Source organism: Eutrigla gurnardus (assembly GCF_963514095.1).
Source record: "Eutrigla gurnardus genome assembly, chromosome: 6".
NCBI lineage: Eukaryota > Metazoa > Chordata > Actinopteri > Perciformes > Triglidae > Eutrigla > Eutrigla gurnardus.
The window spans coordinates 23,891,276-23,904,827 of record NC_139920.1 but is presented as its reverse complement, the minus strand read 5'-3'; positions in this window follow the sequence as shown (position 1 = coordinate 23,904,827).

Sequence of the window (13,552 nt, the reverse complement as noted above, 5' to 3'; positions counted from 1 at the left end):
CCCCGCCATTCAAAGGCTTTAGGAGCGGATCATGAATAAACAGCAGCACACTCGTGTCCCAGCGGACAGAAAGTCAACACAGGCCTTAATCCCTCCGCCTACCCGAACCACGGTTGTTTGTGTTGTTGTTGTGTGTGTGTGTGTGTGTAGGCTTGGCTTTGGTTGGCGAAGGTCGCGGCACAGCTCTCATCAGGTCACGGGGGTGTCACCCATCAGAGGACGGAGAAAAAGGAAAACAAACAGAAAAGAGAGAAAGATGAGGAGGGCACCCAGGGAACATTAGTGGACAGAGGGAGGAATAATAGTTTTTCCTGGATGTTTATTTGAACACGGCACAGAAGAGAAGGAGGTCACTGTGAGATTTAAGGGTGGGGAGTAATAAAGTCAAGATGTAGTCAAAGCCCCCCTGCTGACTCAGGTCCGTTTACCTCAGTCAGGCCCCCAGACTTGAAATAATAGGAGGGTACTATTTGTCTATTCACACACACACACACACACACACACACACACACACACACACACACACACACACACACACACACACACACACACACACACACACACACACACAGGAGTAGCTGGGCGGCCACAATACAATACCATGGTGGGTTGGTGTAGCATGTCTTAAAATTGATCGGGTACATTATTGTACTATTAGAAAATTGCAGAGAGGTTGGTTGCATAGATATTACATTTAGAAAGCTACTCTAACAGAATAATTGATAGCAAATAACATAAACCAATCATATAATTTTTTTTCTTTTCCCGCCACGCTAGCAGTGAGGCTCTATAGATGGCAATGTTGATCTTTCAGTCCTTCCATCACTGACTGAAAAATCTCAGCAACAATTGGATGGAATGTCAGGTCGACTCTGTCTGCCTCTAGCATCAACAGCTGATCAACACTTTCACATTCAAAAATATCTCAACATGAATGAATTATCACAATTTTCTCCAGCAACCGGGAAATTAACGTGTGGTTTTGAGTGAAATATCTGAACGACTATTCATTCTCTGAGTTATTGGTGACTTTTTATCTGATCGTCTGGTCAAAATGTATTTATGAACACCTACAAAACTAATGCTATAAGCTACACTTTGTGTTTAGCGCTAGCAAATGTTAGCATACTAACCCGGCAAACTATGATATCGAATTATGAGATCTGTGTGATCATATTAGCATCTTAGCATTTAGCTCAATGCACAGTTGTGCCTAAGTACAGCCTTAAGTGCCTTTTCCCCACAGGACAAAACCCCCCACTGACATCTGACTTTTAGTCTTCAGTGGTAAAGGTTACAATCAGGATTCATTTCCGGGACGAATGACTCTGCTGTCGTCACGGGGATTTATTCTCCAACTCAGATCGGCAGTGATGGAAACAGGTGGACTGAATAGTGAATTTGGATAAGTAATAAATAAAATTATACAGCATACAGACTCATTCTGGTGGAAGAAGAGTATTATTGATCACAAAGCATGGCTAGAGACTCTGTGGAATGACACTGTGCATCTTAAATACCAGATCCTAAGCTATGACGTTTTAGTTTTTTGATTTTCAAAAGAACAAAAAGAAAAATATGGGAATAATCTCTCCTAATTCAGACCAGTACTATGATTGATGATGTGACAAAGGGGCCTCGCTATAATAGACTCGTTCCGATGAGGCGTTTTCTTCCCTCATTCATCACTCTTCTCTCTCAGGACAGCAAACTACTTGAAATGCAGTGTTAATATTGCTACCCAGTGTTACGTTTCACCCTCGACACTCAGATTGAAAGGCGGAAACAACTGCGTCCATAATCACTCCTATTAATCCAACGAGAGACCGCTGCGCCTTTGCGCTTCATGTGTGCGCTACCTATTCCTTTCAGCGCACATTTAAACTCCGTCTGAGTCGATCACGTTCGCTCCCCCCCGTTTTTTTTTCTCTTTGTGCTCATCTCGTGTTTTCCCAGGGTGGATGCATTATTAATCAGATGTTAAGGGCTCCATTGCGAACTTTAAGTGGCTGTGTGTTGTATTTGCTTAATGAACGGGGTTAGAGGAGATCAAAGCTGAAAATATGACGGATGAGGGGGAGGGGGGTAGACGAAGAGATGCTGCTTGTCTGACTTAATTGCTGCCTTGCAAATAAATAAATAAATTAAAAATCTCATCAAGTCAGATCCTGAAGAGTTCATGCTTGGTTTCAAACTCTGGGAATATTTAAGGATCTTAAAACAAGCCGATTACATGTAGCTTCAAGTAAAGCTATTGTTTTATACAGGATTCTATGGGCAACTAAGGTCAATTAATTACATTTACCTTTATCACGGTGACATTAGGGAGGCTAATATGAGGAAAAAAACATGTTTGCCTTCATTTTGCTGATTCAACACCTGTTCATTTCATATCACCTTGTCTACCTTCAAACAAACCGTTTGCATTTGTTGCATCAGCACTTGACGAAAAACGGCTTAAAGTCTCGGATGACCCTTCGAACAGTAGCCGAAACCGTGACCTTATTATAGCATTCCAAAGTTTCCCCCGTGAACTCTGTGCTGGCAGTCCTTTGCCTGCGTGGCGCCTCTCAAGCTAGCTCGCTAGCTAGCCGCTCCTCTTTCCCCTCTCTCCACAGATCATTAGCAGTCGCGCTCCGGCCCTTTGATGTCTGTGAGGTCCGCCGTGTCTGTCATAGCCATGCAAATCCGGGGGACAACCCCGGCCACCTGTTCTCAGAAACATCTGTCCGCGGGGTTCGAGGCTTAAAGTGCTGCCTCGCTCCACTCTGATCCTCAAAGGCCTGGAGGGATGGCACCGAGGCTATTTTTAGGAGCCTTGCTTGATATGCAAGTGTGGACCTTATGCTCTCTAATGAACATACGTTTTTTGGGATGAGCGCAGACTTAGAAATGAAATGTGTTATTGGGGAGAGTGCGAATTATAGCAGCAAGTTGATATTGCTGCCTTTCATATGGGAATGTGCAACTTTTTGCATTTTATAAGGCCTATCTGCCCTTTCAGTCTGTTTTTATAACATCAATCGCATTATTATATCTTCGTGATATATGATGTATGTTTACATGATTTACAGGATTTTACACCCATACATTTCCATTACATATATAAAAAAAATTACTTTAAAGGCTAACACTGCGTTCTTTGAAGGAGATTTTAGAAGAAAATCCTTCTTTAGGGAGAATATTTGATGCAAGCTTCAGTTCAATTAGAGTATCCCATCAGCACAGATAGGCTGCATTGTTTTTTTCCTTTATCTGCAAGTTGCAAGACTTCCTCTCCTTGCTTTTAGTCTCTCAGTTTATGAGGAACCAGATCAGAGCAATCCAGGTTTCTGAGGGAGGTTCAGCTGCAGAGCGATGACCACACTCATTAAAAGTTAATATTTAGTATTATTATTCATGCTCGAGATTTCCTGCAGAACATTTTTCGGTCTCTCCGGGTGCGAGATTCAGCACGGAACTGTCATCTGCGTCCTCTCTTGGGGGCTCCTCCAGGAAATATTTGATATGTCAGCCGTCGACTTGGCCTTCAGCGGACCGTGGCACCTGGCACGCACGATGAACTCACCGCTCCGTCGTCGGGGAGCGGGGAAGTGTGACATCAGAGCCGGGCAATGCCCATCCTTTCCCTCGGCACAGCGGGGTTTGCCAGTTTCTACCAAGGGACAGATTGTTGTTGCATGTGTCTCTTCTTTTTTTTTCACGACAGCCGTGTTGTGGTTGGAGACCGCTGAAAATTGACCCGGAGGGTATGTGCCGAGGGGGATGTGGGTGGGAAGCAGCCTTTTTGATAGGTTGCCAACAGGATTGAATGTTTGAATAGAGAATTGCAATAGGCCACCTGGGAAGTTGTGGGAGGGGATTGTGGAGGATCCTGGTGAGTGTCCACTCTGACTTTTGGGCTCAGATTGAGCAAAACCAAACTTGCAAAAGACGTAAAAATAGTGCGATGTTATGATTATTTATGCCTGGGTTATCCCCGAGGCCCTGACCGAAAAACACACACCTTGCCAGATCCTGTGGCCACACTTGGAATAAAGTCCACGGCGTAGCAGCGTTTATTGTAACGCCAACATCAGGAATACATTATTGAACAAAGGCTCGCGGAGAGAGGAATACAAATACCCCGATGATAATTCCCTACATCTTCCATGCAGTATACTTTAAACAGATTACTGGCACAATTAACAAAGCCAGCCCTCGGGGCGGCGGGGGGGGGTGCATTACTACTGACCCAGCAACAACAGGACACCGAGCATCTGTCAACAACCTACGTGGAGAAATCTAATCCTGGAGGATAAAGTCTACGCTGTCACTGTACATTATACGACATGAAAAAGTAGAGTAAAACAATCCAGAGGCCGATGTGACGCGACTCTAAACCCGGAGAGCAGAATCAGGGGGGAACGTGGTGAAAACCTCGCCGGGAATCGGTTACAGTAGCTCAACAATGTATGAGACTGTACGTGAAAAAGGGGCTTGGGAAAGTTAGCAGCTGTGTAGCCTCTCCCTCTGCGGGGCGACGGAGATCAGTGGAGTGTGTAAGAGTAGATGTGCATGGGAGGGGGGGGGGGGTTAGACCTGCTGATCCAGGTGTTGAATGCTGCCTGGCACTCCGACAGCTGAAGGAGAGAGAAAGAGTGTGTTTGCTTTGATTCACACAGAGATACATGCACATGCATACAGGAAAAGACACATGCAAGATTCCTGTTCACACACACGCAGGCAGGGATGTCCCATATTGTTTCCACCGGACGCTGCTGCATTATCCATGTCAACCGTTCGTTTTGGAAATGCATGAGACAGAAATGCCTGCTGGGTGTTGTGCCAGGGTTTATGACTCAACACCGTACAACTTCCCCTCCGAGTCGGCGGTTTCGGCCCACGACGATTGGCCGAATCGGAGCTCAGGCAACACCCATTTTGAAGTTTCGCCTCACATCTCGAGAGCTGCAGACCGTTCCGTTGCGAGCCAATTACAACAACGTGCCTCGGCCCGTTGTACATTCTCTCACAGCTCAAATCTGCGAGGAAAAACCCTCGGGCCCAGAGCTCGCCGTGCCTCCGGACCCCCATCTGTAAAGAATACGGCTGTAAGTGCAACCAGCTTCACACCCCATTGTTGTGTGTGTGTTTTTTTTTTATGTTATTGGCATTTTAGAACATCAAAATCCCCCTCCTTCTTAGTTTATGAGATTATAGACTTTTGTTTCTAAATGACCGAATGCATTCTTACTTTGCCTTTTAATCAACTCCATCTTTTATAACATCCACATTTCTCATTTCTTTCCCCCCCCATGCGGTCCTCTAAGCCCCTTTGCACCACGAGGTTTATTTCTGCTTCTCATTTTCCCTTTTCTCATTCTTCAGGCTTTTAAAATCATTTAAATGACACAACTACACGTTATTTCACAAGAAAAATGGAGCAATAAGTCCAAATAACGAACCAAATGTTCAGCAATCTTATTTTTTTTTCGTTAAAAATCATTTCACAACTAAGATTCACCACAAAGTTGGAAACAGAAAGATCTGGATTAAAGGTTGAAGACATTCCATGTTCACTATTGACAAGCTGAACCAAATGTTTGGTCATTTTACTTGAAAAATGATTAATGTTATTTATTAATTATCAAATATATTAACATTTTCTTTTGATTCAAACCTACAGTTCATGCAAAGTACTGCAGCAGTGTGACCTTGCCAGATCTATAAAAGACAAGGCCACCTGGCTGCTAGAAAAAAAAAATGTTAGACCAAGTCTCATGATTATAGTCATAAAAATGTATATTTCAACTTGTCAAAGTCTCTTTACTTGCGTCCGACCTTCACAGACAAAGTTAAAAAAAAAAAGCCTGATGGTAAATTACTCGGCCAGCACCCAATTATGCAAAGTTCCATTATGGACTAGTTAGCAGCCTGTGATTGAATACAGTTCATTCTTCACACATGTATGACCACAAATGCATAGCTCTGTTTACCCTCCCCATTTCATTTCCAATTAAAGACCCAGTCACAGAGCGGTGCCTTTCACTTCAAATTATTTCCTGACTTGGTTTTTTTGATCTCGTAACGACTCCAACCGGATGACGTTAAGCCCATTAAAACATTTGCCTTATAGTCAATTATGAATGCACCTTCATATTCCACGTCCTCCTCATTTCCACGTTACGCTGTCCAGATCTTACGAGGTGACGGAAACGTGGGCTGTGGTGTTTTCTCCCCCCCGACGCTAGTGAGGTGCTTTCTGATTGCGAGGCCTGTGGCTCCCACGGCAACCGTTGTGATGGAATCCATCTCCGGGGAAGGTCATCTGCTCACTCCGTGGTGTAATTGCAGACAAACAAAAGCTTTTTTGATTTCAATCCTTACACCACCCGCTTGGTATGGCTTTTTTTTTTCCTGAAAAGCCGTCACGAGCGTGTTCAGCTGCTGGTAACAGTTAGGATGGGAGGTGGGGGGGGGAAATCAGCATTTTTCCAATCAATCCCTCAAGAAAGGGCAACAGTGATTTGTCTGCGGCCATTTTGCCTGTCATAGATGTTTAACTTCCTCGCTCGTAATGGCGCTCACACTCTGGGTAAACAGCCATTACTAGCCTGTTTATTTGGAAGGAGGGGCTCGCCGAGGATCTGACCCGCTTTTTCAAATGACAACCCATACCAGAGAGATGAGAGGCTGAGGGGAAGGAGGGGGGGGGGGCAAGGGAGGGAATAGAGAGGAAGACCCAATTTATTTTGAGTAATTGGCTCCACTTGAGCAAACACCCCTTTGCTTGCCCAGTGGTCGTCTCAATCCGAGTCTGTGCCAACAGCAAAAAGAGAAAAAAGAAGAAATATTCCCTCCTATGTTCAGCTACACAGATTAAAAGAGAATGAACTGGACATTTTTTGGAGTCGTGAGCTCCACAATAATCCATTTTAATAACTCCGGCCCAGCGCTGAGAGCCTTCCCAACACTATATGGATTTCGAATTCTCTAAAATATTTACAAATATTACTGATTCATGAGTGAATTTTGGCAAGCCTTAGGATGTATTATGCACATTAAAGTTGCTCATTTTCCCTTCACGCCTCATTACTTTCAATCATTATCCAGACTCATGATCATTGACTTTAATAATAAGCTCAAACTTGACACCTTCTAGATTGTCGTGACGATTTAAGTTGTTTCTATAGAGCATCTTAAAAGTCTCAACACGGAGAACGCAATCTGGCTGCACATTCACCTTTATTTCCCCTCCGGAGACAGGAAACGGCAACTGTAACCGCGCACGGCTTCTCTTTGACAAAAGCCAACAAATAAAGAAATGGATCAAAATCTGATAACGTCGGCGGAGCACTGAACTGGAAAAACACTCCTGGTGAGGCCGTCGCCTTGTTAAATGATACGCTAAAGAGGCAGGAAAATCCAGAGCTCTCGTTTAACAACATTATACCTTTCATAGTCCAAGTGGCCCCAGGCGGTTTGGCGGCCCTGTGGTGCCCCCCCCTCCCCCTCTCCATCAGGACTGTCCTGTACAGGAAAGAGGAAGCCCCCTGAAACAATACGCCTCTCCTATTGATATAAGTGAGACATCTCTGGGCCTCCTGACAGATTGCACGGGGCCAGTGGAAGCCACGGCCAAGCGACGCCTCGGGGCCCGCGGGGCAACGTGTGGGTGAGGCGGGGTTACGGTGCATCCCCCCCCTCGGGGTGACACTGCTGGATCACTATGGCAGGTTGGATGTAAGTCTGTGTAAACATGGACTGGGATGTTTGCCTATAGAAGAATGTGTTAATCTTTCTATTTTTGTGTGTGTTTTTGTGTACGCTGGATGGTTGGAGGTCTGTTTCTGTGTAGGCCTGATATGGTGGTTTCTCCTCCCTGACGCAGACTCCCCCCCCCCCCCCCCCCCCAAACGCCAGGCTACTTTAGTGTGCAGAGTGTCCTAATCATTGAGACCTAATGTATCCAAAACACACACACACCCTCCCATGTACCCATCTGTCCATATGGACCACAGATAGTATTTCTAATAAAAAACTCAGATGGCTGCCCCCCCTCTTTGGTAACCAGACCGGCTCCACCTCATTGTTCCTGTCCGTCCATTAGAGTTGCAATAAATGAGAAAAGGAAGAGGCATTTTTCTGTGGCCGCATAACATAGTTCCTGGGGTCAAGTGGCCATCCCCAAGGCATATTTAACAGCCAAACGGCTCAAATGAAGACAAACGCTAGGCCCTAATTGTCGCTGGAAAATGCGCATTGGGTGGTAAAGTGTGTCCCGTGGCTGCGGATCACAATTCAGCAAAACCAGCTGCTCACTGGACCGTGTCCCTGGACCTTTAATGTGTATTGAAAACGATGGTATATTAAAACAGCAAAATTGACCTTGAGACAGAAAAGGCAGGGAGAGCACGCGTGCATGTTTTCTCTGATTCGGGGGTTTTAGTGGTAATTGCGCGGTCATCTGGATAGTGTTCATGTCATCATCGTAGGATCCGACATGGAGTTAACAACTCAACATGCCGTACGGCCGGGGGAACGCACAGTACGCATCAGACACGTCCGATATACGCCAGTAATCAGACTTGTCATCAGCCTTCACCTCGCAGTCGAAGCGTTTTCCATTTCCCATTAAACGTTAAATCTCTTTTGATTTCGATCCACGTCGTTTTTCATTGGTAACTCGCCGTTTTTGCGGGGGGGGAAGGTGATCAACAATCAGTTGTGACCTCTGATTTCATGCCGTTCCAACTCCTTCCTCTCGTGAACAGAACTGTGAGAGGAAACGAGAGAGAGAGAACTTTGTGGCTTTTCCCGTCCATGACCAGTAATCAATTCTTTTTTTGAAAGGCCAGTTCGCTTTTTTCACAACCATTTCTTAAACGGATACTACCCAGGATTTCCAAAGAAATCGGCTGGAATTCATTCCAAATACAAAGCTCCATGTGACCTCTTTCTCTTCGATCCATTACCTCCCTCTGCTGCTTCAGGACTCATCTGAAAACATCCCATTCATGCTTTTAATAACTTGCCAGTCAGACTATTCTAACTGTTCTTTATGGTGATGCGTTCCATTTAATTGATTTATTTTTATCCCGATCATTGTGTCTTTTCATAGTTGAGGGTTAGTTAGGATGGGAGAGTCCATGTGTCTCTACTTATTCTTTATACTTTTCATGTATTGGTGTTTTTTGTTTGTATGTAGGTTTTATAATTTATTTTGTGTCTATGGGAAAATGAGATGCTGCATCTCAAGGGGCTCTCCTTACAATAGATTCCTTCAAAGTTTCTTGGGAAATGTCCATGTGTGATCAGTGGCGCTTTCAAGCTTCCACATCACACGTGGAAGTTACACATCAGACTGCGATTGGCTTCCAAACTAGTGGCGACGTCACAAATCACGTCAAACGCTCCCTCAGAGACTCAAAGTGAGGACAGAGAAACGTTCTGTGCCTTCGAGTGTCAAACTTTGCATGCATACGGCTCCGCACAATCAAGGCCAAACAATCGATCCAAATGAAGTTACAATAAGAAACATTTTTGATTGGAGGGGGAGCAACAAACCTTATGATCCTTAAACAGAACTCTTGTTTTCTCTTCGCTGACTTTCATCCCCACAGCCTCACAGAAAAGTCCTTCACTGCTCCACGAAGCCACATAAATATCGGTCAAAACCAGATGTCCGCCCCGGCACGGAATCTCACGCGGCCGTAAATCTCCCTCGCCACTATTTTGTCCTCGTTGTCAATCAAAGCCACATCCTTAAACGGGGACTCGTAACGGCGTGAATCCCTCGACACCTCTGCACCGCCCGTGAGTTTGTAATATTCACAGGTTTCAGCTGCTCTCGCTCGCTGCTTTACTGCAGTTTAATAGGCCCGCTGCACTGAAAACACACTGCTCTTCACTCGGAGAGAAAGGACGGCAACGACCGTAACCCCGCTATTTTTCTTGGACGTGAAACCAGCTGTCACCAGCTGTCACCCCTCCCCCCCCCACCCCTCACCAGTTAGATGTGACGGAGAAACGTTTTGACAGTTTTTCACAGTGAGTACAACTCATCAGAGGTCTTATTGAAACAGGTAAAAAACATCAGCATAAGGATTTTGCCCCACATTTCCACAGGCCAGAGACGGAGAGGAATGCTGGGGGGTGGGGGGGCGTGGAGCCCACGCGCTCTATGTGGTGTGGTCCAACCTGTTTATAGCTGTTGGATTCTGGCCACCACATAATTTCTTGATTTCCATGGTTGGGCTTTGTCTGTGCACTGTCACTTTTGAGTGCTTACACGAACACGTTGTGGTCAACCATATTCACTTGTGCACACACACACAGTTAAAGAGAGTTTTTATCCTAACAAGGTGCTAGTAGGATTCAACAAAAACACAGAAAACTGCATGAAAAGAGAGCCACATGAGATGGTTATCAGCTGCAGGATCGTCAACCCAGAACTAGACGTTTGGAAACTGTTTAAGAAACGCGAACGTGGCCGGTTTCGAAGGAAATACCAACACTTCACCAACAAGACTTTTGCACAATCGGTGGTTAATCCACTCGTCATAAACCTCACACGTGTCTGACGATATGATTGATGGAGTTGGGGCTTGCCGGGCTGTAAAAAAAAACCTCAGTCCAATGATATCACTTCATTCTGGGTCCAGGGCTCACAGCGTGGATGTTGACAAGGGCCCGGGGCCAGAACGCTGTTTGCTCCTCAGGACACTTTCTCTTTCCTCAACAGGCCCAGGGGGGCCGAAGTGTGCACATTCCTTTGGCGAAGTAGATGAACCGCACAGGGCGATGTCACCCCGTGGACTTCATGGTGGAGAGGACCGCCGTCGCTGAGGAGCAGGAGCAGCGTGACTCCGGGGCCCCCAGCTGCACGGTTCAGTTAGAGAGGAGCCACAGTGCACCATAATTGCTTGAGCAGGTTTTCAAGCTGCTCTAATCATTAATCTTGTATTAACAATGGATGAAAAGACTGTGTGTGTTGGGAAAAGGGTTGTTCACAGTGACAAACCCACAAATGATCATCACCTATAGCTGCAGTCTCCATGGAACTCTTTAGTTGGAGAGTTTCTGCCTATTGTTGTTTTTCTGCCAGAAACTTTAGTTTTAATTCACTCTCATTGATCGCATGGGCTTGTTTTCAGACACAGTGGGCAGATTTCAGTTTTCAGTAAAAAAGATAAAGCCAATGCACACTACCTGGAACACAATGTTAGCCATGTTGTTAACTGAGCATTTGGTGACTAACCAGTATATTGCCCCAAAGTGGCACTTTGAATAAAATATTCAGGCGTAGCTTTGTTTTGGTTCTAGATACCTTTAAAAGGTCTTGTCACCACATTTTTGCCAACAGAAAGTAAGGATTTAGCAATGCATACTTGTAGTTGTGATGATGTCCTACTGCAACATCCTCTTTTCATTGAGAATATATTTCAAATCACTGAAGCAAAACACCATCAACAGCCTTCCGTGAGACATTAACTGCGATGGAAGTTAAAGTGATAATATTAAGTGCTGACATTGGCAAACTGTGAGATGAGACAAAAATAGAAAACTGTACATCCTAATAACGACTTTACAGATCGAATCTCAGCTATCACATAATGCCAGTAACAGTCCCTCTTGTCTTATTATATTTCCAGAATGTGTTTAAAACGTGTTGGGGATCTCTCAGAGTGCTGGTACGCCTCAGGCATCACTGCTCAGTTGGGGTTTCTATTGGTATATTTAGTATGTATTTCGTGTTCAAACTGATGCGTACGAGTAATGAAAGCCAACGTTATCAATCTAGCCATTAATATCTATTCTGGAAAGCTTTACCGTGCAGATTGCTATAATTTACATGAATGCCACAGAGGACAAATAAGCATGTGGACTCTAATGTGACGTCTGCTATCACACATAAACATCGTGCCCGTATATACTCAAGGACGCACGTTTTAAACTGCCTTCGACTTCAACTCAGTCTGAAGCTTCAGGACTTGCAGCATTCCTAGATGTGGATCTAACTGTAAGCCTGCTCCTTCACCCAACAGCCAGCCTTCTACACTCGGCGAAATCACTGAAATCTTAATACCCCCCGACTACCAGTCATACTTGACAAGTCATATTATGCATGTGAGAAAACTGACGGGCACAGAGGCTCACTATGTGGCCCCCGGGGGCCCGGTGGCAGTCAGGTCACCTTTCCTCTCATCGCTCTTGCCTTGTCTTCGAGCTTCCTTCAGGAGCCGCCTCTAAATACTTCCTGACGTGGGATCAAAGTGGGGGACACACCAAACTTCCTCTTCTCTCCCAGAACCCTGGGTACGCTTGTTTTTGGAGCCGCGCCTGCCACCCTAACCCCCCCCCCCCGGCAGCGATCTAATCAGGCTAACGGTGACTCTGGGGTGCGGCGACGGCGTGTTTCAGTGCCAACGCGAACGCTGTACAGTTCTCCTGCTGAAAAGTGCAACTCAACACTGGCTGCGATGCACAGCGAGAGAGGACGCGGGACGTCGGCACCCCGCGGTGATTTCTTTGAGGACGAAAACAAGAGCGCGTGTGTCTTGAGTGCATATCTGCCCGTGTGTGTGGAGGCGGTGGCGGAGAGGGGACCGACTGGTAGAAATATGCATAACTAAACATCCTTCAGGTACGCGGAGAAATAAGTAATATTCAAATAAAAGAGCAAAGACCATCAAAGAGTGGGTCCAGGATGTCAGAGTGGGGTGAAAGGAAAGGGGGGAGGACGATGAGGAGGAGGGGGGTGGGGGGGTGTGGGTTCTGAAAGCCTCCCTGGATGCACGCAGCGAGAGCTTGACCTGAAAAGAAGGAGACTTGGCTTTCAAGGATGAAAGGATGGCGATGCTGAAAGTCAACCGAGTTCTCAGGTATTCACACGCTGCCCGGAGTTTAAGAAATGAGTCAGCATGATGTTTGCAGCAAAAATTCAAAGCAGGTGGGAGGAAAGGGGGAGTGTGCCTCCAGTCATCAGTTTTAATTAAAAAAAAAAGCGAACACGCTTTAGGTCCAGGGGTCCCTGTGCAGGCAGCAGTTAGGTGCCGGACCCCGAGGGAACGTGGCTGAGTTTATCTCTTACCTCCAAAGAGCCCTGCTCTCAACTCTTCTCTGCTTCTCCCAACACCTCCGTGCTTTACCCACAATGCACTGCGTCAAAAACAAACGGCAGACAAACAATATCAGCTTTTATTCTTTTTGTTTCAAAAGCAACAATCTGTAGGCGAGTGAAAGGGCGGGTTCCTGGAATGTGTCTTTCTGTTTTGATATCTCAATAAAACGGTAATGATATGCTCCCTCCATCTGGATCCAGTTGCCAGTCTGCGCCAGAGGTAGACGTGTCCGGTGTTATTATTATTTTCCCTCTGTGATGTTTGGGTCTGGTCGCAGATGAAGGAAGGTCACTTGGCATACCTTGCGTGCTCTCCTGTAATTATGGAGTCACTTGTTGAAGGTCACCTAATACGGCTTCACAGGGCAACACATCGGCAGGCTGCAAAAATATTCCACAAGGTAGAAATACCTTTTCTAAAGCCTGTGGTACAAGAGACAATGAACT